At 51.8% G+C, this 25,204-nt stretch overlaps 1 pseudogene; it reads left to right on the top strand.

The window, feature by feature from the left end:
* The first annotated feature begins 10,850 nt into the window (after nt 1-10,850).
* LOC128406109 (40S ribosomal protein S4-like) lies at nt 10,851-11,491 on the top strand (annotated as a pseudogene).
* Nucleotides 11,492-25,204: the final 13,713 nt, after the last annotated feature.

The following is a 25,204-nucleotide window of genomic DNA, read 5'->3' as shown; positions in this document are numbered from 1 at the left end:
TGGATGACTGCCGGGGGTCCCAATATGCAAAGACATCCCAATCGGAACTTGTCTCTTCCCTCCCCAGGGCACAACAGGGTCGCCGACACCAGAGCCCTGGCAGCGGGGCAAGCAGAGCTGCTGCAGACAGGGATGTACCTACCACTGGGAGGCACCCACTGTGTCAGATTCTGGTACTACCTGAGCGCCGAGCTCCGGGTGCTCCTGTCCACCCCGCAGGGGGAGTGCGTGGTCTGGCAGACAGCTGGCCACCAAGGTTGGGCCTGGCAGGAAGAGAGGCTTCTCGTTGATAGCAGTGGCAAGTTCCAGGTAAGTCATCTCAGAAAGTTTGGTGCCTTCGGGACTGCCTGCCACTGGAGTTCCTATCATAATTAAACTTCCTTATATTAGTCCTATTAAACTCCTTTAAATGTGATGGTGTTTGTCCACCTTTGGGACTGCCTGCCACTGGACGCCCTATAAAGATGTCGAGCTTTCCGATTAAAAAAAGAGAATCCCAATTACCCCTTTGGGACTTCTTGCCACGGCGCCGGGAAGCTTTGGGACTCCCTGCCACTTTGGAACGCCTCTCGGGGTGAGGCATTCAGCAGGTGGCAGGCTCAAATTCCTTCCTGGCAGGAGGAGCCACTGGTTTGAACCCATGTATCGCAGGTGGTGCTGGAAGTGGGCGCTGGTGATTGGTCTGACACGGGCACCATTGCGGTGGACGACATAGCATACGCGTCCAGAGGCGGGTGCCAGGAGCAGTACCAGGGGAGCGGTGGGGAAGGGGAGGGGAGGCCCAATGCTTTGACGATCTGGAGTTTGAGAGACAGAATTTTCGCACTGCTTCCTTCTGGCCTGAGCAAAGCAAAGTGGCCGTGAGAGTAGAGATAATTTATTTGCTGCTTTATGTTGCCCAATAATTATAATTATAACATAAATACAGTGGTACCTCGGGTTAAGTACTTAATTCGTTCCGGAGGTCCGTTCTTAACCTGAAACTGTTCTTAACCTGAAGCACCACTTTAGCTGATGGGGCCTCCTGCTGCCGCCACGCGATTTCTGTTCTCATCCTGAAGCAAAGTTCTTAACCCGAGGTAATATTTCTGGGTTAGCGGAGTCTGTAACCTGAAGCATATGTAAACTGAAGCGTATGTAACCCTAGGTACCACTGTATATATTATAAGAACTATAATTACAATAAGAAAAATAATCATGCTGACAATAAAAAATATTGGCATAGTTATAATTACTATTTAATTATATATTATAATATTACAATAAGAAAAGTAATCAGAATTACAATAAGAAAAATTGGCATCGTTATTATATTCATACTTATTATTTAATTATATAATATAACAATTACAATAAGGAAAATTGGCATCATAATTATGTTATTCCTATTACAATTATAATTATAATAATTGCAATTGCAATAAGAAAAGTAATCGCAATCGCAATAAGAAAGACAGGCATTGTGATTATAATTTTTATTACGATGCCAATTTCTCTTTTGAAACACCCTGCCACAGATCCAGGTAGAATCCCAGAGCTGGAAGGGACCCTGGTGGTCATCCAGTCTGACCCCCTGCAATACATAGACACACAGGCACATACAAATGGGTTCTTTCTCCCCCACAGGGAGCAGTGCCCCCACCCTGCCTTGGGAGGCTGCTGTCGTGTCCGCAGCCGCCTGCGCCTTTTTCAGGGGGCTCCTGGCCTGGGCCATAACTCACCACTGCCAGAAGTAGTGCTGGCCTTTGGAGGCGCCCCAGTTTGAGGACTTCGACAGTGTTGCCTTTCGAGACGTGAGTCCCTCGCACTCCGGACCCCCCGGCCCACCCCCGGCCCCGGCCCCGGCCCCCTTCCACCCGGATCTGTGCACACCTCATAGGCAGTCTACCTGCCTGCCTGTGATAAGAGGTGGAGCCTCCAGGGCCAGGGCAGTCTATCTGCTATCCTGTGCTAATAGGCTCCTCCCATATTAGAGTTGAACCTCCAGGGCCAGAGGCAGCCTACCTGCATTTGTAAATTCCATGCCTGCCTGTGAACTACCCACTTTGCATTCACAGGACCAGGTCCAGATCGTGGAGCTGCCCATCGGCACGCCAACAGACTCGCCCCTTTCTCCCCAGAAGGCCATGGGCCAGATGCCTACCTTCCTGGCGGGTTGGACTGGATGACCCTCAGATCCCTTTCTGACCGGGCACAATTTCTCTGGACGCGCTGAAGGCAGATGGCACAAAACAAAGGAGAGAACTGCAGCATTTTTTCTGGAGCCGCTCTTGTCTCCCGTGAAATAAAACGTGATTTCTACCCGAAAAAATGGTGCTGGGATGTCTGTGCGTGAACAGAGCTCAGGGAGTTTGGGATGGAGAGGGGGAACAGCCTGCTCCCGGGGCGGAGGAAGAGATCCGTCTCGGTCTCCGGTTCGTGGGGGACTGGACTAGATGTTTCTTGGGGTTCCGGCTCTACCTTTTCGGCGGAGATTCCTGCATTTTGGGGGGGGGTTGACTAGATGCCACTGGGTGTCCCATCTCTACATTTTCGATTTCACGGGGTCAGACTAGATGCCCCTGGGTGTACCATTTCTGCATTTCAGGGGTCGGACTAGATGCCTCTTGGGGTCCCATCTCTGCTTTTTAGTGGGGTCAGACTAGATGCCCCTGGGGATCCCATTTTTCCATTTCTGGGAATCATATTGATGCCTCTCCGGATCCCATTTCCCCATTTCATTGGCTGTGAAACCTCCACGTGGCGCGATGCCGGTTCCATCCACCAGGTGTTGTTGCGGGAAGCGCAACGCTTCACCGCCCCACCCTGTCTGACCCGGCTATATAACCCCTGGCCAGCAGAAGTGCTCTCCTTTTGCGTTGAGAGCCCGCAGCCATGGTGAGTGCTCGGGATTCTGGCCTGTAGAGCAATCTGTCACCATCCAAGGCTCTGCGGGAGAGCGTGAGACTTTGCTCTTCTGTGGGGCAGGGAAATGGTGGTGCTCGGGGGCGCAGAGGCACTGCGGCAGGGCTCGCTCGGCCTTGGGCAGGGGGCATAAACATGTGCAGTGCGGGCCGCAGGGAACAAGGCTGCCGGCCAGACATGCCCTCTAAAGCGATCGCTTGGGATGCAGGGCTTGGCGGGGCCAGGGGAACTGCCTGCCACGGGACTGGGGAGCAGGAGTGGGGCCAGATCCTGCTCAGGGGGTTGCCCTAAGGGAGAAGGGAGCCCAAGGATGCTTGACTAGAAACTAAATGGGAATCAATTAAAATGGGAATTACTGAAGAGTTGGGTGCGAGTTCATAGAACAGGGGCGGCTGGAAGGGGCCCGAGGGTCATCTAGCCAAGCCCACCGCCTTGCGAGAATGATCCGCTTAAACATCTGGAACAGATTCGAACCCACGCCCTTTGCTTCCCCCCGCCTCAGGCTCAAGGACCCAAGAAGCACCTGAAACGCGTGGCAGCCCCCAAGCACTGGATGCTGGACAAGCTGACGGGAGTCTTTCCAAGTATCTTTTTTCCAATTTTGTATAAAAGGAGATGAAAAAAGCGTATTTATATTTCCTTTTATGAGCCTTTTTAAAAGGGGAGCCTTGCACTTCAGGCGTTAGTTTGCACCTGGGCTTCTTCGTTTTACCTTCTTTATTAAATGCCTTGTCCTTAATTTTGTTTCCTTATTTACGTATTAAATTCCTTGTGGTGGTTTATTAAATCAATATTAAATCTATAAATTGATATTAAATCTATAAATTCCTTGTGGTGGTTTATTGAATTTCTAATCTATAAATTCCTTGTGGTGGTTTATTAAATCCCGCCGTTCATCCCGGGATAGTTTATAGCAGAAAAATGCAAAATTAGAACACAATGCATAATAACAAGAAAAACTAACTGATGACCAGTTATAGAGAAACTAACACAACATTATAGATCAAAATAACGGAAATGTAGAAAAATAAAGGATCTTGGGGAAGGATAATTTGGGGAGTCCATTGAACATTGTGACGAAACAATGAAGGGATGTAAAATATCATCTGGGAAAATGCATGAATAAAAAACAAAATAAATAAACACCCATATTATTGAGCTTCCATGCCCAGTCGAAGTCTTTCTATATTATATAGATAGAACTTTTAAAAAATTATACACATTGTCAGGGAATCAGGAGCAGGAGCACTGGGGAGAGAGGATTGGGAGAGCGAAGGGGAAGAATCTGAGGGCAGCGTAGGGGAGTATGACAGTGGCCCGAGAGATTCCATGAGCTTCTCCAGCGAATCAGAAGATTCCCAGAAGGGGGCGCCGATGGTCAGGGCAAGGGGGGTCCCAGGGGGGACGCACCAGAAACAAGGAGCCAGAGGGGAAGCCCAAAGCAGCAGTGGAGGATCGGGACCAGTTTCCCCACCAGAGCATAGTGGGGGGGAGGAGTCACATGTGTCAGGGCCAGCGTCTCCTCCAGAGAGGGAGTCAGGGCTGACCACGCCTCCATCGGAGAGTGGGGGAACGGAAGGGAGGTCAGTTGCAGCTAGCCCCCCCGAAGGGGGAAGCAGTGGCAGCAGCAGTGAAACGGTCAGGAGGAAAGCTGCTGGCTGCGCGCGCGCGCCAAGTTCAAATGTGCAGGCGCGCGGAACAGCAGGAGACCCGGATGGGGAACCAGCTCCCAAAGCCCGCCGGAGGGAGGGAGAAGGCTCAGGGGAATCAGCGGGAGAAGAGGCTAGAAAGGGCGGAACCCCGGCGGGCAGGCGGACCCAGAGGAGGAAGGAGCAGCGGAGAAGGTGGAGCAAGGCTAGGATCTTAAATTGGTGTCAGGGGGGAGGAGACTCAGACGGAGCATCAGTGGTCTGACACTTTAGACGTGGGGCTGCGCGCTGCGGCTCCGGAAGTGAAACTGAACTTCAATAAAGACTTTTATACTTAACAACGAAGCAGCGTTGGTCCTTTGTGAGCTGGGACCTAGGGTAGCCCTGACAGTATGCTCCGTCTCAGATAAAAACCTCGCAGCGTGAGTTGGTGCAGCGAGGGGCAAGACTTGGTGTTTTGCGAGCTCACGAAGATAGGCAAAGATGACTACAGAGAGCCAGGTGAAAGAACTGCAAGAAGCAGTCACGACGCTTTACGCAGAAGTAGCAGCATCCAGGAAAAGAGAAGAAGAAGCAGTAGCGCTCTGCCGGGATCTGTAGGCCAGGTGGGACCGTTGGGGGAAAGAGGGGCTGCCAGGACCCAAACCGGAGGGAGTTGGCCTCGGGAAGAGGGGGGGCAGCCTAGTAGCCCACTTTGATGGGAACCTGCAGCAATACCCTAACTTCAGAGCTGACGTGGTTTACGCGCTCAATTTGCTTCGGAAAGACTTTAGAGATGAGGAAGAGAAGGTGGGCTTCATAATCACTCATTTGCATGGGGAAGCAAAAGCGTGGCTGCGGAATTTGTGGCGCGAAAAAGACCCCGCCCTCAAAGATTCCGATGCATTTATCAAAGCTATGGACGCTTGCTTTAAATCTACGGTAGATGTAGATATTGCTCGGAGGGAAATGCATGGACTACAGCAAGGGAAAGCGACGGTGAGGCAATATCACTCGCGCTTTTTTGCCTTACTGAACGTGCTGGGCTGGGAGAAGGACTCTATTGCTGTCAGAGACCTGTTCTGGGAGGGGCTAAGTGGAGAGGTGAAAGATGAGCTGGCAAGAGGGGAACGGCCCCAAAGTACCCAAGAAGTTGCCCAAAGAGCGTTGGCGATTGGTGTGCGCCTGGAAGGACGCCCTTGGAGCAGGGAGGAAGGACGTAAGGCAAGCACCCCAGCCAGGACAACCCCTTTCTTTCCCAGAGAGGCGGGGCGGGCGCTGTCCATGCCTCCTTTGGGAGGGGGAGAAGAGCCGATGGAGATTGGTGGTGCCAGGGCTCAGACTGCCAGCAGAGCCCAAACACCGGGAGCAGTCAAGGGGAAGGCTCCTAGAGGGACCAGGAAGTGTTACATCTGCGACAGTGCACAGCACATGGCCAAAGAGTGTCCCCAGAGGCTCCAGAAGCACACTGCAGCCTCAGCAACAGTAAAGGGAACAGGTGAGCAGCCGAAACAGCTGCAGGGGGAAGAAGAAGCCTGGTTGGAAACAGAGCCACTGGGGCCCAACCAGGCAAGTCAGTGAAGCAGTCCCCAGAGATTTTACAGCCCACAGACCCCCTCCCACCCAAACCAGTGGTGCAACTCACCGCATCGCTCCAGTTGCCCAATGGGCACACCATGCAAGTACCAATAACCATTGACTCTGGGAGCAACGCAGACTTTATTGGAGTGGACTTTATCAAGCAACATCGCATAGCACTCATGCCAGCCACGATGCCCCTAAACGTCGTCACGGTCGATGGCAGGAAGCTACTGGGAGGAGAGGTGGTACAGCAAACACCACCGATGGTGATGCAAATTGGAAACCACCGCGAAGTCATCAGCTTCAACGTCACCCACCTGTCGGACACGCCCATAGTGTTGGGTATGAGTTGGCTGGATAGGCACAGCCCGGCATTAGCATGGTACCAGCGGCAGTTGACCTTCTGCTCCTCCTACTGCGCAGAACACTGCATCCAGACCCGCCAGGAGGAGGAGGGGCAAGAGGATGAACCGCAGCTACACCTAGGCATGGTGCAAGCGGTACCCAACAAGTACAAGGAGTTTTTGGAGGTCTTCTGCGAGAGGGAAGCGGATAAGCTGCCTCCCCACAGGCCTTACGACTGCAAGATTGACCTCCTGCCGGGAGCGACGCTGCCGACTGGGAAACTGTATTCCATGTCTGAAGATGAACTGCAAGAACTCAGGGAGTTCATAGATCACAACTTGAAGCGGGGGTTCATCCAAGAATCTAAAGCAGTGGGGGGCAGTCCCGTGTTTTTCGTGAAGAAGAAGGACACGCCCCAACGGAGACTCATAGTTGATTATAGGACCATAAATTCCAAAACAAAGCCTGCAGCATTCCCCATGCCCAAGATCGACGACCTGCTCGCGACGGTGAGGAAGGGACGGATCTTCACCAAGTTGGATCTACGAGGGGCGTACAACCTTATACGCATGCGGGAGGGCGATGAGTGGAAGACAGCCATGTTTACACCCTTAGGCACCTATGAATATCGCGTAATGCCTTTTGGTCTGCAAAATGGCTCCCATACCTTCCAAGCTTTCATGCATCACGTGTTAGCGGGACTCCTCTACAAGAAGTGCGTCTGCTTCCTGGACGACATCCTGATCTTCTCGGAATCGCAGGAGGCTCACGAGAGGGACGTCAAGGAGGTCCTGCAGAGGCTACGGGAGCACAGACTTTACGCCAAATTAGAGAAGTGCCAGTTCGACATGACGGAGGTGGATTTTCTGGGCTACAAGCTGTCCGACAAGGGAATCGCCATGGACAGCGCCAAGGTCCGCGCGGTGTTGGACTGGAAGAGCCCGCGCAATCGGAAGGAGGTCCAGAGGTTCGTCGGCTTCGCCAACTTTTATCGCAAGTTCATCAAAGGGTTCGCGAAGGAGACGGCGGCCATCACGGACACCCTCAGCTCCAAGAAGAAGAAGTTCACCTGGACGGACCAGGCGGAGCAGTCCTTTCGGAGACTCAAGCGTCTCTTCGCGTCCGAAGAACAGCTGCTACATGTAAACCCCAGCAGACCAATGAGGGTTGAGACGGACGCCTCAGACAGAGCGGTGGGGGCCGTCCTGTTGCAGCAAGATCCGCAAGGGGAATGGAGGCCGTGCGCATTCTACTCCAGGAAACTCAGCAAGGCGGAACAGAACTACACATCTGGGACAGGGAGTTGCTGGCCATTCATGCAGCTTTCAAGGCGTGGCGGCACTTCCTCGTTGGAGCCAGACACACAGTGCAAGTCCGCACGGACCATAAGAACCTGGAGTACTGGCGCACGGCGCGGTTCCTGAACCAGAGACACATCCGCTGGGCGGAGTTCTTTGCGGATTTCGATTTCCGGATAGAATACATCCCGGGAGACAACAACGTCATGGCGGATGCACTATCCAGGAAGCCGCAGTATCTCGAGGAAGCGGCGCCGGTGGCGGCCAAGCACATTTTCGCACCGAAAGCGTGGGCGTGCGCTTCAGCTGCCGTGGACCTGGACGCGGTGCGTCGAGCGCTGCAGACGGATTCGTTCGCACAATCCAAGATGGAGGAGGTGCGAAAAGGCACAGCGAAGGACGACGAGTTCCAGATACGAGACGGACTGCTCATCCGCAAAGGGGCTCTCTACGTGCCCGGAGACGACCTCCGCGCGAAAGTCTTGCAGCAGCTACACGACGCGCCCAGCGCTGGGCACTTCGGCAAGGACAAAACGGCGGAATTAGTAACCAGAGACTTTTGGTGGCCCAAGGTGAGGGGAGAAGTCGCGGATTACGTCTCCAGGTGTGACACCTGCCAAAGGGCCAAGCCAGTACACAGGAAGCCGGCGGGTCTACTAGAACCCCTACAGACACCGCTCGAACCGTGGGAGAGAGTGGCCCTGGACTTTGTCACAGATCTGCCCAGCTCGCGAGGCAAAACAGCGGTGCTCGTGGTCGTAGACATGTTCACCAAGATGGCGCACTTTATTCCGTGCGCGAAGGTGGCCACAGCGGAACAGACCGCCAAGCTGTTCATAGACCACGTGTTCAAAGCTCACGGCTTGCCGCGGTCCATCCTGTCCGACCGGGGTCGCCAATTCGTCTCGAGCTTCTGGCAGAAGCTGCTTGGCATCCTGAACGTCAAGATCAACTTAGCGTCGGCACGACACCCGCAGACCAACGGACAAGCGGAGAGGGTCAACGCCATCATGCAGCAGTACCTGCGATGCTACGCCAATCAACAACCCTCGACCTGGGTGGACTACCTACCGCTGGCCGAGTTTGCCTACAACAACACGAAGCACGGGTCTACGGGAGTGACACCGTTCTTCGCCAATAATGGGCGGCATCCCAGAACTTTCCCGGGGTTAGAGACGAAGGGGGAGGGGGAGCCAAGGGGAGCAGAGCACTTAGCAGCAGAGTTACAGGAGGTCCACGAGCAACTCCGAAGGCAATTGGAACTGGCGAAACACGCCTACAAAATGCAGGCAGACAAGCACAGGAGGGTCGGGGAGGACATCCAGGTGGGGGACTGGGTCTGGTTAGCAGCCCAGGCAGTGCCGGCCAGGACGCTAGCTAAGAGGAAGCTCAAGCACAAGCAGCTGGGACCTTACCAGGTCGCGGCACAAATCAATCCAGTGGCCTTCCGGTTGACACTCCCGGAGGGCTCCAGAATGCACCCAGTCTTTCATAGGTCAGTGCTCACACCCTACAGGGAACCCCACAGGTTTCAGGCGACAGGGAACGCGCCAGACACACTTAGTGAATCTCCGAAGAGGGAGGGGTCACGGAGGGCGACGCCACTCAACGAGGTCACGGAGATTTTGGACTCGAGGTGGGGGGAAGAGGGGGTGGAATACCTCCTCGCCAGGGAAGGTACCCCAGCCAGTGCCAACAGGTGGGTACCGTGCTATGCCGTGGAGGAGCACTATCTTAAAGACGAGTTCCATGCACTCTTCCCACACAGACCTATGCCGGCAGAGTTTTTCGACGACTGGCTCTTCACACCCACACTGTCAGCCAGTACGTTCCAGGGTTTTTCATCAGCTGAAGAGATGACGCCGGACACTAGCTCCCCGGAGGGGTCTCTCTCGGGGTTTGCCACAGACCGCTCCTATTGGTGGGACACTCAACCGGAGGTGGGGTGGCACAGGGAGCTGCTGCGGGGACCTTTGCAAGCAGTCTCACCAGAGGTACCCGGGGGAGGGGAGGACATGGACGTGTTGGGGGAGGATCCTGGATTCGAGCACATCAGCAGAGAGATGGAAGCAGAGGAAATCGACGTCGACGAGCCCGTTGCGGTTGGGCCGGATCCAGTGGACCGGCTACACACCAGGGGGGAAGAATGGTATCCCGCACTCACACCCACAGGACTGGAGCACCCGGAACCCACACCCGAAGAGGGGGAGGGGGGAAGGGGGGGCTTCGAGGGGGGGATGGATGTCAGGGAATCAGGAGCAGGAGCACTGGGGAGAGAGGATTGGGAGAGCGAAGGGGAAGAATCTGAGGGCAGCGTAGGGGAGTATGACAGTGGCCCGAGAGATTCCATGAGCTTCTCCAGCGAATCAGAAGATTCCCAGAAGGGGGCGCCGATGGTCAGGGCAAGGGGGGTCCCAGGGGGGACGCACCAGAAACAAGGAGCCAGAGGGGAAGCCCAAAGCAGCAGTGGAGGATCGGGACCAGTTTCCCCACCAGAGCATAGTGGGGGGAGGAGTCACATGTGTCAGGGCCAGCGTCTCCTCCAGAGAGGGAGTCAGGGCTGACCACGCCTCCATCGGAGAGTGGGGGAACGGAAGGGAGGTCAGTTGCAGCTAGCCCCCCCGAAGGGGGAAGCAGTGGCAGCAGCAGTGAAACGGTCAGGAGGAAAGCTGCTGGCTGCGCGCGCGCGCCAAGTTCAAATGTGCAGGCGCGCGGAACAGCAGGAGACCCGGATGGGGAACCAGCTCCTAAAGCCCGCCGGAGGGAGGGAGAAGGCTCAGGGGAATCAGCGGGAGAAGAGGCTAGAAAGGGCGGAACCCCGGCGGGCAGGCGGACCCAGAGGAGGAAGGAGCAGCGGAGAAGGTGGAGCAAGGCTAGGATCTTAAATTGGTGTCAGGGGGGAGGAGACTCAGACGGAGCATCAGTGGTCTGACACTTTAGACGTGGGGCTGCGCGCTGCGGCTCCGGAAGTGAAACTGAACTTCAATAAAGACTTTTATACTTAACAACGAAGCAGCGTTGGTCCTTTGTGAGCTGGGACCTAGGGTAGCCCTGACACACATGAAAAAACTTCCCTAGAGAGGACTGCCTTCAGATGTTTTCTCAAGGTTGCATCATAATAATAGCAACAATTTATTTGTGTCCAGGGCCAGCCGGATTCTGGGAGTTGCAGTTTCAGCCGCTCTAGGTTTGCCGCCCTGTAAGTTTCCCTTTCCCTTTTGGGGTTCTAGGCACCGCACCCATCGACGGGACCCCACAAGCAGTGTGAGTGTCTTTTGCTCGTGATTTTCCTCCACAACCGGCTCAAGTACGCCCTGACGGGTGATGAGGTCAAGAAGATCTGCATTCAGTGCTTTGTCAAGATTGATGGCAAGGTTTGCACGGACGTCACCTACTCAGCGGGCTTCACGGGTGAGGCCCAAGATTTCTAGCAGCGGGGTTTGGAATCCCCAATTTCCAGCGATGGGGCGTTCTGCAGGGTGGAAAACTGAGTTTACGCAGCAGTTGCACCACACTAGCATACCATCACAACGCCCACCCTCTCTCCCCACAGACGTCATCAGCATCGAGAAGACAGGTGAGCACTTCCACCTGGTGTAAGACACCAAGGGGCGCTTTGCCGTGCACCGCATCAGACCCTAGGAGGCCAAGGTGAGAATCGGGGGACTCGGACTTCCTCTTGAGGTGCCATGGAAGATGGCTGAAAATTCCATCGCTCCGGCTCCCACAGGGTAATTAGAGGCTTAAATGGGAGTAATCAGCCTCCCAAAATCTTCCCGGGGTACGGGAAGACACAGTCTCATCCGCAGATGCTCAACAAACCAGCCCCAAATTCAGAAGGAAGGAGGGGCTGGGGGCACTGGATGGAAAGCCCCCGAGAGAGTCTGGGTCTCCTGAACGCTGTCTCCGTGAGCGAATCAAGTTCCATTTCTTAAGATGAAAAATTGGATTTAGGTTTCGTACATGCTTCGAGCGAGGAGGGAGAAATTACTGAGGTGCCAAAAAAAGACTGAGTGGAAGAAGGATTAACATCTAAGTTGGTATGTTGGAACAGAACGGAAAGGGGGGGTAAGCCTCTCTTACTATTGTACTTTGCTTTATTATAATATTTGGCAAACCCCCCCCCCCCACAGAAAAACCATTTACATTATCTATAACAAGCAAGACTGGAAAGTTTTGTATTTGTTGATATAAATATGGTTCTAAAACTATAAACTGTGTGGAAATAATAATATTATATAATTAAGGCTTTTGATCTTTGATTTGCTTGGAAGAGTGAAATATACTCAGAGTCGCGAAGTGATTTCATGCTCTTTATTCAGCTCATAGTGGTGAGGAGGAATGAATGAAAGTCCCCTCAAAGTATCTGCTTTATATACATTATTTACATAATGGGCTGCACATGATTGGCTAATTCCGGAATTCTACTGTAAGCCAATCAGGTTGTGGATTCACTTCTATCTGGAGCATGATTGGGTAGTTCCTGCCAACCAATCATACTGCTGCATTGTTCTAGGACCAATCAGACTGCTGCATTCTGAATCCTATTGTTCTAGGACCAATCAGACTGCTGCCTTTTGGATCCTATTGTTCTAGGACCAATCAGACTGCTGCAGTTTGGATCCTATTCAACTCAGTACATAACACCCCTCCCCTCTAAGTTCCAGTCCTGCCCGGGAGGTCGCATTCATAGTCCTCGAGGTACGCTGGCGGCCTACGTGTGCGTTGCGGCCTGGGGTGTTCCCTGGTCCGGGGTTCAGGTTCTGGCTCGTGTTCCAAGGATGCTGGCTGTGATGGGGCTATTTGGTCTGGCGCAACCGGCTCGCTCAGTCGTGGTTCTGGTTCCGGTGTCCTTTCGGCCTCGCAGGTCCTCTGTGTATTTACTGATTCTGCCTCTCCTGCTGGCCCCTCGTGCTCTATGGGCCTCACTGCCCCTCTGTTCCCTTGGGACTCCTCTGACCTTTCCTCCTCCTGGTTTTCTCCCGGGAATCGTCGCCGTATCTGGTCGCAGTGGCGGCACCAGCATTGCCCCCCATCTGTTAGCACCTCGTATGACACGGGGCCAGTGACCCTGGTGACTGTGGCGTTTACCCATGCTGGGCCTGCCCCAAAATTCTTTGCGTACACTGGGTCCTGGGCCTCGAAGGTCCGGGGGTTCCTGCCTTTCCCCACCACTACCTCATCCTGAGCTCTATCGGGGTGAATGCGGTCCAATCTGATTGCAAGGCGCCGACCCATTAGTAGTTCAGCGGGGCTCCGGCCAGTTATTGAGCTGGGGGTGCTGTGCTGTGCTAGAAGGAATGTGGCAAGGCGGTACTCCCAATCCCCTTGCGTCATGCGGCGAAGGGTGTCCTTGGTGGTCCGCACCATGCGTTCTGCTTGGCCATTGGTGGCAGGATGGAATGGCGCCGAACGGATGTGGCGGATGGCGTTCTGCGCTGTGAAGGTTTGGAATTCTCCTGACGTAAATGCAGTCCCGTTGTCTGAGACGAGAGTGTCAGGGAGCCCGTGGGTTGCAAACAGCCTGCGTAGTACCCGGATGGCTGCGGACGTAGAAGTGGACGGTACCAGTGCGACTTCCAGCCATTTGGTGTAGGAGTCCACCACTATGAAGAATGTTTTTCCCTGAAAGGGGCCAGCGAAGTCCACATGCAGGCGTGACCATGGTGCTCGGGCGGACTCCCAGGACTGGACTGGGGCCCTTGGGGGATCTGGGCGGGATTCTTGGCAGGCCTGGCAGTGTTTGACCCAGGCCTCTATCTCTCCGTCGATCCCCGGCCACCACACATAACTCCTGGCAAGGGCCTTCATTCTTACTACCCCTGGGTGTGTCTCGTGTAGGGCTGTGAGGACCCTTTTGCGGAGGGGCTGGGGAACAACAACCCTGCTTCCCCATAACAGGCACCCCTTGTGGGCCGACAGTTCATGTTTGCGGGTTGTGTAGCCGGCGAATTCTGGCCCGGGGCTGCTGCTGGGCCATCCCCTCCACACCCAGTCCAGGACCCGGGAGATGACCCTATCTTTCTTGGAATGGTGTGCAACTTCTTGTGCCTGAATGGGGCGGTCGGGAAGCAGCTCCAGGCTCATAGCCTCTTGTGCAGGTGCTGGGTCGGGGCCTGTTTCCGGTAGTGGTAGCCTGCTGAGGGCATCCGCATGGCCCATCGCCTTCCCCGGACGGTGAATCAGTGCATACTGGTAGCTGGCAAGGAAAATTGACCACCTGAGGACGCGAGGAGACAGCACTTGGGGGGTCTGCTTTTCAGGGGCAAATAAGCCAAGCAACGGCTTGTGGTCAGTCACCACGGTGAAGGGCCGCCCGTACAAGAAATCATGGAATTTTTTTACTCCCTTCACGATTGCCAGACCCTCCTTGTCGATTTGCGAGTAGTTCCGCTCGGTTGCGTTGAGTGTCTGGGAAAAGTATGCCACCGGTACCTCTCTTCCATCCGGGAGTTGGTGTCCCAGGACAGCGCCAATTCCATAGGGCGAGGCATCGCATGCTAGCACCACCGGCAGCCTCTCGTCGAAGTGTGCCAAGACCGAGTTTGAGACAAGCAAGTCCTTGACTGCCTGGAATGCGGCCTCCTGGCGCTGGCCCCACACCCAAGGGGCCCGCTTGTGCAGGAGTCTGTGTATGGGCTCTGCTACCGCTGCCTTGTGGGGAAGGAAGGAATGGTAAAAGTTCAATAGTCCCAAGAAGGCCTGAAGTTCAGTCTTGTTCTTGGGCGCTGGGGCATCACAAATGGCCCGTACCTTGTCCCCAGTCGGGTGGACCCCTTCTGCGTCCACCATAAATCCCAGAAAGTCCACCTGAGGCACTCCTAGTAGACATTTTTCCCGCTTCACCTTGAGACCCGCCGTCTGGAAACGGTGCAGAACGGTGCGGAGGCGGTCCTCAAACTCCTCTGGTGTGGGCCCGGCAATCAACACATCATCGAAGAAGGGGGTGACGCCAGGAATCCCTTTAAGTAGAGAGTCCATTAGATTCTGGAATATGCCTGGTGCCACGCTGACACCGAATTGCAGCCGCTTTACCCTGAATGCTCCTCTGTGCGTCACAATCGTCTGTGCCTCTGCTGTGGCCTCATCTACTGGCAGCTGTTGATATGCTTGGGCCAAGTCCAGCTTGCCAAAAAATTTCGACCCAGCCAGGGTGGCAAGAACATGGCTGACCACTGGCACTGGGTATGCATGGGCCGTGAGGGCCTTGTTTATGGTACATTTGTAGTCTGCGCAGATGCGGACTGAACCATTAGGCTTGACGGGCGTGACGATTGGGGTTTCCCAGGGGGCATTAGGCACCGGCTCCAGCACTCCTTGCTCCACGAGCCGGTCCAATTCCTCGTCTATACGGGGTTTCAGGGCGAACGGGACCCGGCGGGCCTTGAGCCTGACCGGTCGTACTGCGGGGTCAAGCTGTAGAGCAATGGGGGGGCCCGTATACTGTCCCAATTTCCCATCGAAAACCCCCGGAAATTCCTTGCATATGGCGTCCACGTCCACTTGTAAGCTAGTGTGGTTCACCCCGGTGACGGCTAGCCCCAGTGGTCCAAACCATGCCAATCCCAGTAAGCTAATGTAGGGGCCCTTGACCACAAGCAAGTCCAGTTGCCGCGTCCGCCCTCGGTATTGCACCCTGAAGAGTATAAAAGATTCTCCAATTTGTTGATATTAGAGAGAAGCAGGATCTCATTAGCCGCTGCAGAGATGTTAAAAAACCTTGGACGGTTTCCTAGAATCTATGTGGGAGCTGTGTCGCAATTTTAATTGGAAATCCGCCATGATGGAAGTCAAGACCGAGCTGCAGAACTACAAATAGTCATAGGGGGAGGTGAGCCTTTAATATGTCATTATATTTGTATTTCCAGTTTGATTTGGTAAATCTCCCCTGGAAAGGCTAATGTCTGATGCAACTGGTCTGGGAAAATTAATGAGCAGACCCTTAGACTTGATTTCATCAGAACTGAGTGAAGATGGAGGCTGACAGCAGCGAAAAGACCTTTGGATTAATTCGGCAGAAACACCAGCATGTGAGGAGATGCAGCAAACTTATAGAGGGGAATCACAGACATACAATCCATACAGAAACACAACATTGCTTGTTTCAACTTGCTTGTGGGAACAACTCAGAGGCCATAAAAGAAGGAAGGTTAACAACAGGAAGAATTAGAGGAACCATCGGACATGACTATGAAAAGCAGTAGAGATATGAGATGATCGGAACCCTCCAAACTTGAAGCATGGGAAGTCCTATTAAAAATGAATTTTTAAAAAAGAGAATCGGGGGACTCGATTCTTTGCGGAAATAAAACCTGCGTCCAGTCAGGCTTCCCTGCGTGGGCTCTGCTTGGGAGCTGACCTGGCAGGAGAGCAGAGTAGCAGCGGTCCTGCGTCCGTGTGAGATGAGGGATAAATCAAGTCCAGAGACAGTTCGGTTCTTATCTCTAGAAGCGTTTATTTACAAAGCAATAAATCCGTCAGAAACTTCCGACATCTCTCCGTGCTTTTTCCAAAAGCACACACGCAGCCTCTCTGAGCTGAACTGCGTCTCAGTCAGAATCGAAAGCAAGACTGAATGCAGACACACACTGTGACGCACTTCCCTGCGTCAAGCTCCTCCCAGATACAGGACACCACGGAGTTTTAACCCTGTCAGTTCCAAACTCCACACCCCCTCTTGTCCTGCATCTGGGGACAATAGCCAACAATGCTTTCCCCATACACAGACCCTCACAGAACTCCTCGTGCTTCTGGAAGGTTAATGGTTTTGTGAAACCATCAGCGAGGTTCTTGGTTGAGGGACAGTATTTCAGAGCAACTAGCCCCTCATGAACGCTCTGACATACATTCCGGAACCGTATGTCCAAATGTTTGGTCCTCGCCTTGAATTGCCCCGTCTCAGCCAATTTGAGGCATGGTTGATTGTCTTCATGCACCACAACGGGCAGACAATTCTCTCCACAGATTTCCTCGACCAAACACACATAGAACTCCAGCTCTCTGCAAACCTCTGATAGCGCACTGAACTCAGCTTCAGTAGATGAAAGCGCTATGAGACCTTGCTTCCGGGACCTCCACCCAATCACTGAGTCCCCAAACTTCACCACTAGGCCTGACACTGATTTGCGGTCCTCAAGGTTAGCCCAATCTGAATCCACCCAGGCGGTCAGCTTGACACCGCCCTCAGCTGACATCTTGAGGCAAAAGTCTTTGGTATCTTGCAGGTAACGTAGCACCCGCTTAATACCATTCCAGGCCTGCACACTAGGACTTGAAGCCTCTCTACTGAGCAGATTGACAGCAAACGCTATGTCTGGTCTGCTCCACTGTGACAGATACAACAGACTACCCAGAGCTGACTGAAAGAGTTCAGTATTTTCGAACACCACGCGTTCTACTTGCTGACACTCCTTCACGTATCCAGCCTCCATGGGTGATCTGGCACCTGCACAATCAGACATCCTGAACTTCTCGAGCAACTGCTCAATCTTACCTTTCTGGCGAAGCAAAAAGCTTCCATCACTTGCTCTTGTGACCTCCACGCCCAAATAGGATTTGACATCTCCAAGTTGCTTCAGCTTGAACCGCTTTCCAAGCTCCTTAGCAAACTTCTCCACCTGTTCACCTGTCTGTGCCATGATCAAGATATCATCAACAAACACCTGAACCACTTGCTGTTGCAAGCCTGAATCTCTAATGTAAAGACAACTGTCTGCAAGAGATCTCTTAAAACCTAGCTCTTCTAAGGCTTCATGTAGGCACATATTCCAATTCCTGGCAGATTGGCGTAATCCATAGATGGATTTGTGCAATCGCCACACGACGCCTGGCTCACTGACTTCAAACCCTGGAGGAGGAAGCATGTACAACTCCTCCTGGAGATCTGAGTTCAGGTAGGCGACATCTACATCAAAATGGTTCACCTTCCAACCTCTCTGTGCTGCTATCGCCAAAAGCGTTCTCAAAGTCTCCGCTCTCGAGGTCGGCGCATAGACCTCTGTGAAGTGGACACCCTTCCTCTGTGTGAATCCTCGGGCCACTAACCTCGCTTTATACTGTGGTTCTCCTGCTTCTGTGGGTTTAAGTCGGTAAACCCATCTGCAGCTAACAGCTTGCTTATTGGTCGGCAGCTGTGTGAGTGAGAACACTCCAAGAGACTCCATTGAGTTCATCTCCTTCTGCATCGCCTCATGCCATTTGCTGGCTTCTTCCCGAGGCAACTTCTGAACATCCTCAAAGGATTCAGGTTCACATCTAGCCACACCAACCCAGACACTCGTGGCTTCATACCTTTCAGGTGGCTTCCCTTTGGTTGATCTTGCTGACCTCCTCAGCATGAATTCTGGAACTGCGCCTGATTCACCTGGATCAACCCTACTATCCTCTGTGGCAGAAACATCCCCCTCTGACCTGCTGCGCCGTTTAGGGCGAACAGCTGGTTCTGCTGGCGAGGATGGTTCACTCCTTAGCTCAGACTTGACAGAGACCTGTGGAGGGGTCCTGGGACTCCCTTTTGGAGAGATACGGAGCCTCTCCCTTGGAGATCCCTGCTCTGGACTCTGTGGCTGTGGACTGTGCACCTCAGCAACAGGTTCAGCCTCGTCCTCCTCCTCTTCCTCATCTGAGTCTAACAGAACATCCGGATTCCCGTGAAGACGCTTCCACCCACTCTGCTCGCAAAACTCAGCACTGCCGCTAATAAGCAGCTTGGACTGGTTGCCAGCAGGGTATGCGAAACACCACGCCTTTGAACCCGGCTCATAGCCTACAAAGATCATCTTCCTAGACCTTGGCTCACCCTTTCTGCGCATGGCCTTGGGAATGAGAACCCAAGCCGTAGACCCAAAAGTGCGCAGAAAATGCACTTTTGGTTGCTTCCCATGAAGCAGAAAGTACGGTGTGTCTCCTACACTTGAATTGAACACCCTGTTCTGCAGAAAACATGCTGTCTTATAACTCTCAGCCCAAAAGCGCTGTGGCAAACCCGAGTCTGCCAACATAGCATTCGCTGATTCCTGTAGTGTGCGAAATTTTCTCTCTGCAACCCCATTCTGTTGTGGAGAGTGGGGGGCCGTCAGTCGATGACTGATACCCTTCTGCCTGAAAAACGATTGCAGCGCAGAACCTGTGAACTCCGCCCCCCGATCAGATTGAAAGGAAATCATCCTGGTAGAGAACCGTAGCTCTACCGCTGTGATCCAATCCCTGATCAGTGCAGCTGCCTCTGATTTCTGTCTAAGCGAAAAGACCCAAGCATGTCTCGAAAAATCGTCAACCAGAACCAGAACCCATTTAGATCCAGCTAAAGAAGGTGTCGGCATGGGCCCTGACAAATCTGGATGCACAAGTTCAAAGGGTTTACTGGTTCTCCTCTCTGACCTGGGGTATGTGCATGTTGTGACCTTCGATTGCTTACAGGCTTGACAATCTAGGTATTTGTCACATGCCTTGAACCTACACCCAATGGTGTTGCCTGTGGCTTTCCTCACATATGACCACCCTACGTGCCCAAATCGCCTGTGCCATAAGTGTATACAATCATGGTGTGGTGGGACATTAGCACACTGCCCTTGGGCGTCTTCAATGGACTCTCCACTAGCCCCATTTTCCACCAGCCCCATTTTCCCACCAGTCCCATTTTCAATGGGCATCTCCACCAGAAAGAGCCTGTCTTTTCTCTCGACACTGTAGATCTTCTTCCCATCCCTGTAGAAGGAACACAAATTGTTAGAGAACAGAACATCGAACCCAGCAGCCATGAGAGCTGGCACACTTAAAAGAGAGTGGGCAAGCTCTGGAACCACATAAGCTTGCACCCAATGATCTATAAAAGAACAATATAGAAACCCAGATTCAGTCAGTGGTCTTTGAGACCCATCTGCTAAGGTGACATAACGTCCAGTTTTAACTGTCTTGCAGTTCCTCAGGAGCCCTCTAGAGGTCACTAGGCAATGCGACGCTCCCGAATCGAAATCCTTTGTTACCGAAAGACTCAGCCTTGCTGGCATCTTAAGATGGGCAATCAGAGGAAGGAATGGTCAGTGTCTGGAATGGTTTTTGTGATTTAAATCCCTCCTGAGTTAGACTGGATTCAAATCCCTTTTTTACAGAAAGACTTGGCCTTGCTGGCATCCTCCTAATATTGACAAAAGGACTGATTTCTCCCATTCCTCCTGGCAGTATAAGCTGTACAAGGTGCGTCGCTGTTGGTTTCTATTTCCCTCACTGAGCAGCAAAATGCTTGTCACAAGACAATGTTTACATTCCACAGTCAGAGTTACTGTTGGGTTCCCACGGGAATGGGAGACTGGATGTGACGTACACTGGTTTCCTGTTTTTCAGTGTTCTCTCGGTTTCTTTGAGTCGAGAAGAGTTGCTTCTCTGCTCTCACAGAGGCAGGATGTATGTTTGTATGCTCTCAGCATAGCTTGTAAATAAACTTCAGCATGTAGCACAATTACCTGCTTATCCTTTTGTCTGCGGGACTACGCTCTGCTTGGGCTCAAGATAAGACGAGCCTGTATCAGTTCCAGATGCGCCGGAGCTGGTCAAATCTCACATTTTTGGCTCCGGGCCCAGAAAACGGAATCGGAATGACTAATGGCTGCCGGCAGAGGAACAGAGGAACAGAGGGACAGCTCGGTGTTATCTGCTCTGCGCGTCAAGAAGATTGATGAGAGGTATGTGCTCTTGCTACGGGAAGCCTGCCAGTTCCTAATTAATGGCTTTAAGGCTGGACTTTGAACTTTTAAGCCTGCTACGGCAGAGGCTCGGCAGAGGCTTGAAACAGAAAGTGCTTATGAAAGTGCTTTTGGAATGAAGCTGTTATAAACACAGACGCAGCTTGATTAATGATGCAGAAGGCTAATGCCAGAGTCATGGCGGCCCTTCGGGATGCTTTTGGAATTCCAAAGCTCATTAAAAAGAATTACGCGGAATGGGTGTTATACGCAGAGGCACTTCTGCGAAAAGAGGGTCTGTACAATGTCATTACAGACACACACCCCCAGCTCCGATGACGGATCACTGGGCAGCTAAGGATTCCAAAGCAAGGGGAACTCTTACATTGCTGGTATCCCCAGAAGAGCTTTGTCTCTTGCGTGATAAGGCCTCAGCCAGAGAGATTTGGGACACTTTAAGAGATTCTCATTTAAGAACAGAGGCTGGTGCTTCTTTGTTCTACTATGCCAAGCTGCATGATATGGCACTTGCTGAAGGTGCAGATGTGCGTGCTCATCTGATGGAGATGCAGAATCTGAGACATGAGCTGCAACAGAGAGGTCTCACCTTTCCAGAGGCTGTGTATTCCTTCATGATACTACATTCTTTGGGTTCAAGTTGGGAATCCATTGCCACTCAGATTGCTGTTTTGCCAACTGCTCAGATCACGGTAGAGCATGTTACTACTGTGATTCAGAATGAAGCTGTCCGCTGGAGTGCTAGCTGCATCGGTAAGGGGGAGTCTTCACAGATGTCATCCCAGAATGCAGTGGAACCACCAGATAGCGCCAAAGCTTTGAAGGCAATGAAATGCTACTCGTGTGGACGTCTAGGCCATATGAAGAGGGAATGCAAATATCCCAGGGCCAAGACAGAGCAGCGCAGCGAAAGCTCAATGTGTGGAAAAGGCAAAGGCAAAGGCAAAGGTCCGGTGTCCAGGACAACGCAGCACAAGGCGATAGTCTCATGCTTTCCTTCAAAGGTTGCAAAGGTCCAGAAGATGTCTAGATCTTTATTCGTTGTGGATTCGGGCGCGACCAGACACATATGCAATGACAAGCGACTGTTCGTGTCTTTTACACCGCAGGAAGGTGTGATTCACCAGGCGGATGACCACACGATCTCCAGTCAAGGCTACGGGACTGTTGTTCTTCACAGTTTGGACTTGTCGATACACAATGTTCTCTACGTTCCAGATGCTGCACACAATCTACTCAGCGTCGCGCAGCTAAATGAACGGAACATTGACGTTTCCTTCAAGAACAAGAAGTGCACCATCACAAAGAAAAACGATTATGTATTGCATGCTGAATATGTTGATCGTTTGTTTGTGTTGTATTTTGATGATGATGTGCAGGATGAAACTTGTTGCATTGCAGGTTCTAACAAGGTTTTGCATGCAGGATGTATTCATGATTTTCACAGGAATTTTGGTCATTTACATTTTGAGGCAGTATCTAAAATGCCTGCCTTGGTTGAAGGTATGACTATTAAACCCTGCAGGTACCACATGAAGTGTAAGGCATGTGCAGCAAACAAGGTGAAAATGGCTGTGAAAGGTAAGGTGTCTAGTAGACAAGCTACAGAAGCATACCAGGTAATGCATGCTGATTTAGTTGGTCCACTATCGCCCTCTTTGGGTGAAAACAGGTACTTCATGGTCCTCATTGATGCATTTTCCAGGTATACAATCTCAAGCAGAAATCAGAGGCATTTCCTAGGTTCAAGGAATTCTGTGCTTGGTTGGAAAATGTGCAGGGTAAGAAGATAAAGACTCTTTTCACTGATTGCGGGGGGGGGGGGATTCACTTCTCAGCAGTTTGAAGCTCTTTGTGAGAGAGCAAATCAAACATTGCTTCAAGGTCTGAAAACCTTGCTGCATGATGCCAATCTTCCTGAGAGTTATTGGGCCGAATCTCTCTCCTGTTTTGTTTACAGTTATAATCGGAGATTATCTTCAGCGATTGGTTGTACCCCCTATGAAAAGATGTTTGGCAAGAAACCATACATCAAAGACATGAGAATTTTTGGTTCTGACATGTGGGTTCACACACCACAAAGCTCCAAGTTAGGCAAGCGTGGATTGCATGGTATCTTTCTAGGGTATCAGAAAGGTTCTTACAGAATAATGATGACTGACTCTAAGACAATTAGGCTCACTAGAAGTGTTGAGTACAATGCCAAGTGGGGGGAGAATGTGGGAATTTTCCAATGTTATCCTTATGACAGTGATGAGACTGAGGATAGGCAACAACAGCAGCCACATCCACAGCTGCTGCAACAACCCACACCCACTAATGAAGGTCCTGATCCTGAATCTGAGACTGAATCAGATGATTCAGAAGATTTCAAGTGTGCAAAAGCCTCTATGCGACCCTCTGAAGGCTCTGATCAAGAATTGGAGGAACCATTGTTCACTATAGGCCACTTTTCTCCTAAGAAGGAAGAGGAGAGTGTTGAAGACCTACGGCTAATTCGCAGGTCACAAAGAGCCACTAAGGGTAGACCTCCAAAGAGATTTGCTGATGAATTTGCTAAGACAGCAGTAGCAGCTGTTAAAAGCTCCAAGAAGGTATTTGAACCTTCAAGTTTCCAAGAAATCCAGGATTTGGATTCAAAGGAGGCTAAGCCATGGTTAAATGCCATGAAGGCTGAGCTTGATTCCTTAGAGAGGAACAAAACATGGGAGCTAGTTCCAGTAGTTCCAGGAATGAAACTGCTTGGAAGCAAATGGGTCTTCAAAGCGAAGACTGATCAAAATGGCAAAATAGTCAGACACAAAGCCAGATTGGTAGCCAGAGGTTTTTCACAGGTACCAGGTGAAGACTATCACGAGACCTACTCACCCACCGTGAGGTATGAGAGCATCAGGCTTATGCTCAAGCTTGCTGCAGAAGAGAATCTTCACGTTTCTCACCACGACGTGAATACAGCATTTTTGTACGGATCTCTAGGTAAATCTCTTTACATGCTTCCACCTGATGGCGTACAGGTAAAACAGGGATTTGTTTGTTCTCTGAAGAAGTCCCTTTATGGTCTCAAACAAAGTGCACGGTGTTGGCACACAAAACTCACTGAAGTATTGTTTTCTCTAGGTTTTCAGCAAGGGAAAGCTGATCCATGTGTATTTGTCAAAGAGGAGGGGGAAAAGAAGCTGTATTGCTTGTTTTATGTTGATGATATTCTTTTCTTTTGGAAGGATGTCACAATGTATAATAACGCGCTAGCTCAACTGAAAGAGCACTTTGACATGAAAGATCTTGGTGAGGTAAACAACTACCTATCTCTGGAAATAGAGAGAGATCAAGATGGTAATATTCTAGTACACCAGTCACAGAAAAGACTCTCCTCCCTGGAAGAAAGGGGAGTGGTTGTGGGCGGGAGCCCGAGCTCCGCCCCTGCCCAGGGGCCTTAGCCCCCGCCCCTCCTCACCTGGCTGGTGCCCACGCCCACCGGAGGCAGCCAACCAGGTGTCTCCGGGGGGCGTGTTTAGCAGCTTAATGCTGCGGCTCCAGCTCCGCCTCCTCCTCAGTCGTCATCGTCCCGCAGCGAGTCATCAGCTAGGAGAGTCATCACAGAGAAGAGCCATGAGGTTTGGAGTCGGGGGTGTGTGTCTGGTTCCTTGCATGCCTTTTAACTTTAAGAGGCTTGCGTGCGCTCATTGCTTTACTGCTTTTAAAAACCCAGGCATCCAGGTTTGCCTTGCTGTGTTCTCTTTTCCGTGTAAAAACCTACATTTAACCTTCTATTTCCTCCCACTCCTGGTGCTTGATTTGTTTGTGCCCAGCACGTGCCCCCAGCGAGGTCTGAGTGTGAGTGTGGCTCCATCTTTCTTTCTCCCTCGTCTCCTCACTTTCCTTCCATTTTGGCCAGGATGCTTGTATGTTTTCCCCTCTATTGCCCTTGCCTGTCCAATTGCATGGCTGGTCTGGGTGACTGAGTGGGTTTGCCTTACATTTAATTTGTTGGCCAGGGTGCTTATGTGTTTTCCCCCTCCATTGTTCTTGAGAGCCTGTATGGGACAGCTAAATATTTCTGCATTGCTTGGGTTGGACTAGATGATCCTCAGGGCTCCTCTCCAATTTTAAGTCGTGTGTGTGTGTTTGCAGCGTGTGTTTGTGCCTGCCGTTTATTGATTATTACTCTTCTAGCGTGGGTTTAATTTACCCTGCCATCCCTTCCATTGGTACCACTTAAATCGGGAGCCCACTGTAAAATTTAAAGGCTGCTGGGGCTTGGAATACATTGTGCACTTAAACCTCACCCCTCTTGGTTTCTCTAAGCCACACCCCCCCCTTCGCTTGATGTTTGGGGGAAGAAATAAGGCAGGGCTTGGGGTGGACAATTCAGGGTTTATGATCAGGGAACCATTCCTCAGCACTGCGTGTCCTTGTGTGTTTATTTCACATAGCGGGGGTCGGGCCCTCGATCCACAAATTGCTGATGTGTTAAGCAAACGAAACCTGATGGATGCTAACCCTGTAGACACACCGATGACAACAGGTTATCAGGTAGATGACACTGAAGGAGCATTTTCTTACACTACACTGTACAGAAGTGTTCTAGGCAAACTGAACTTCATTGCCAGATGTTCAAGACCTGACATTGCTGTTAGCTGTAATTTGCTAAGCAGACAAGTCAACAATCCTACTGTTAAGGATTGGAAAGCTCTGAAACGCATAGCACACTAGTTGAAAGGCACTATGCATTACAGACTGAGATTTAACA

This window comes from Podarcis raffonei, chromosome W (assembly GCF_027172205.1).
Source record: "Podarcis raffonei isolate rPodRaf1 chromosome W, rPodRaf1.pri, whole genome shotgun sequence".
Taxonomy (NCBI): Eukaryota; Metazoa; Chordata; class Lepidosauria; order Squamata; family Lacertidae; genus Podarcis; species Podarcis raffonei.
This window is presented reverse-complemented; position numbering and strand designations above follow the sequence as displayed.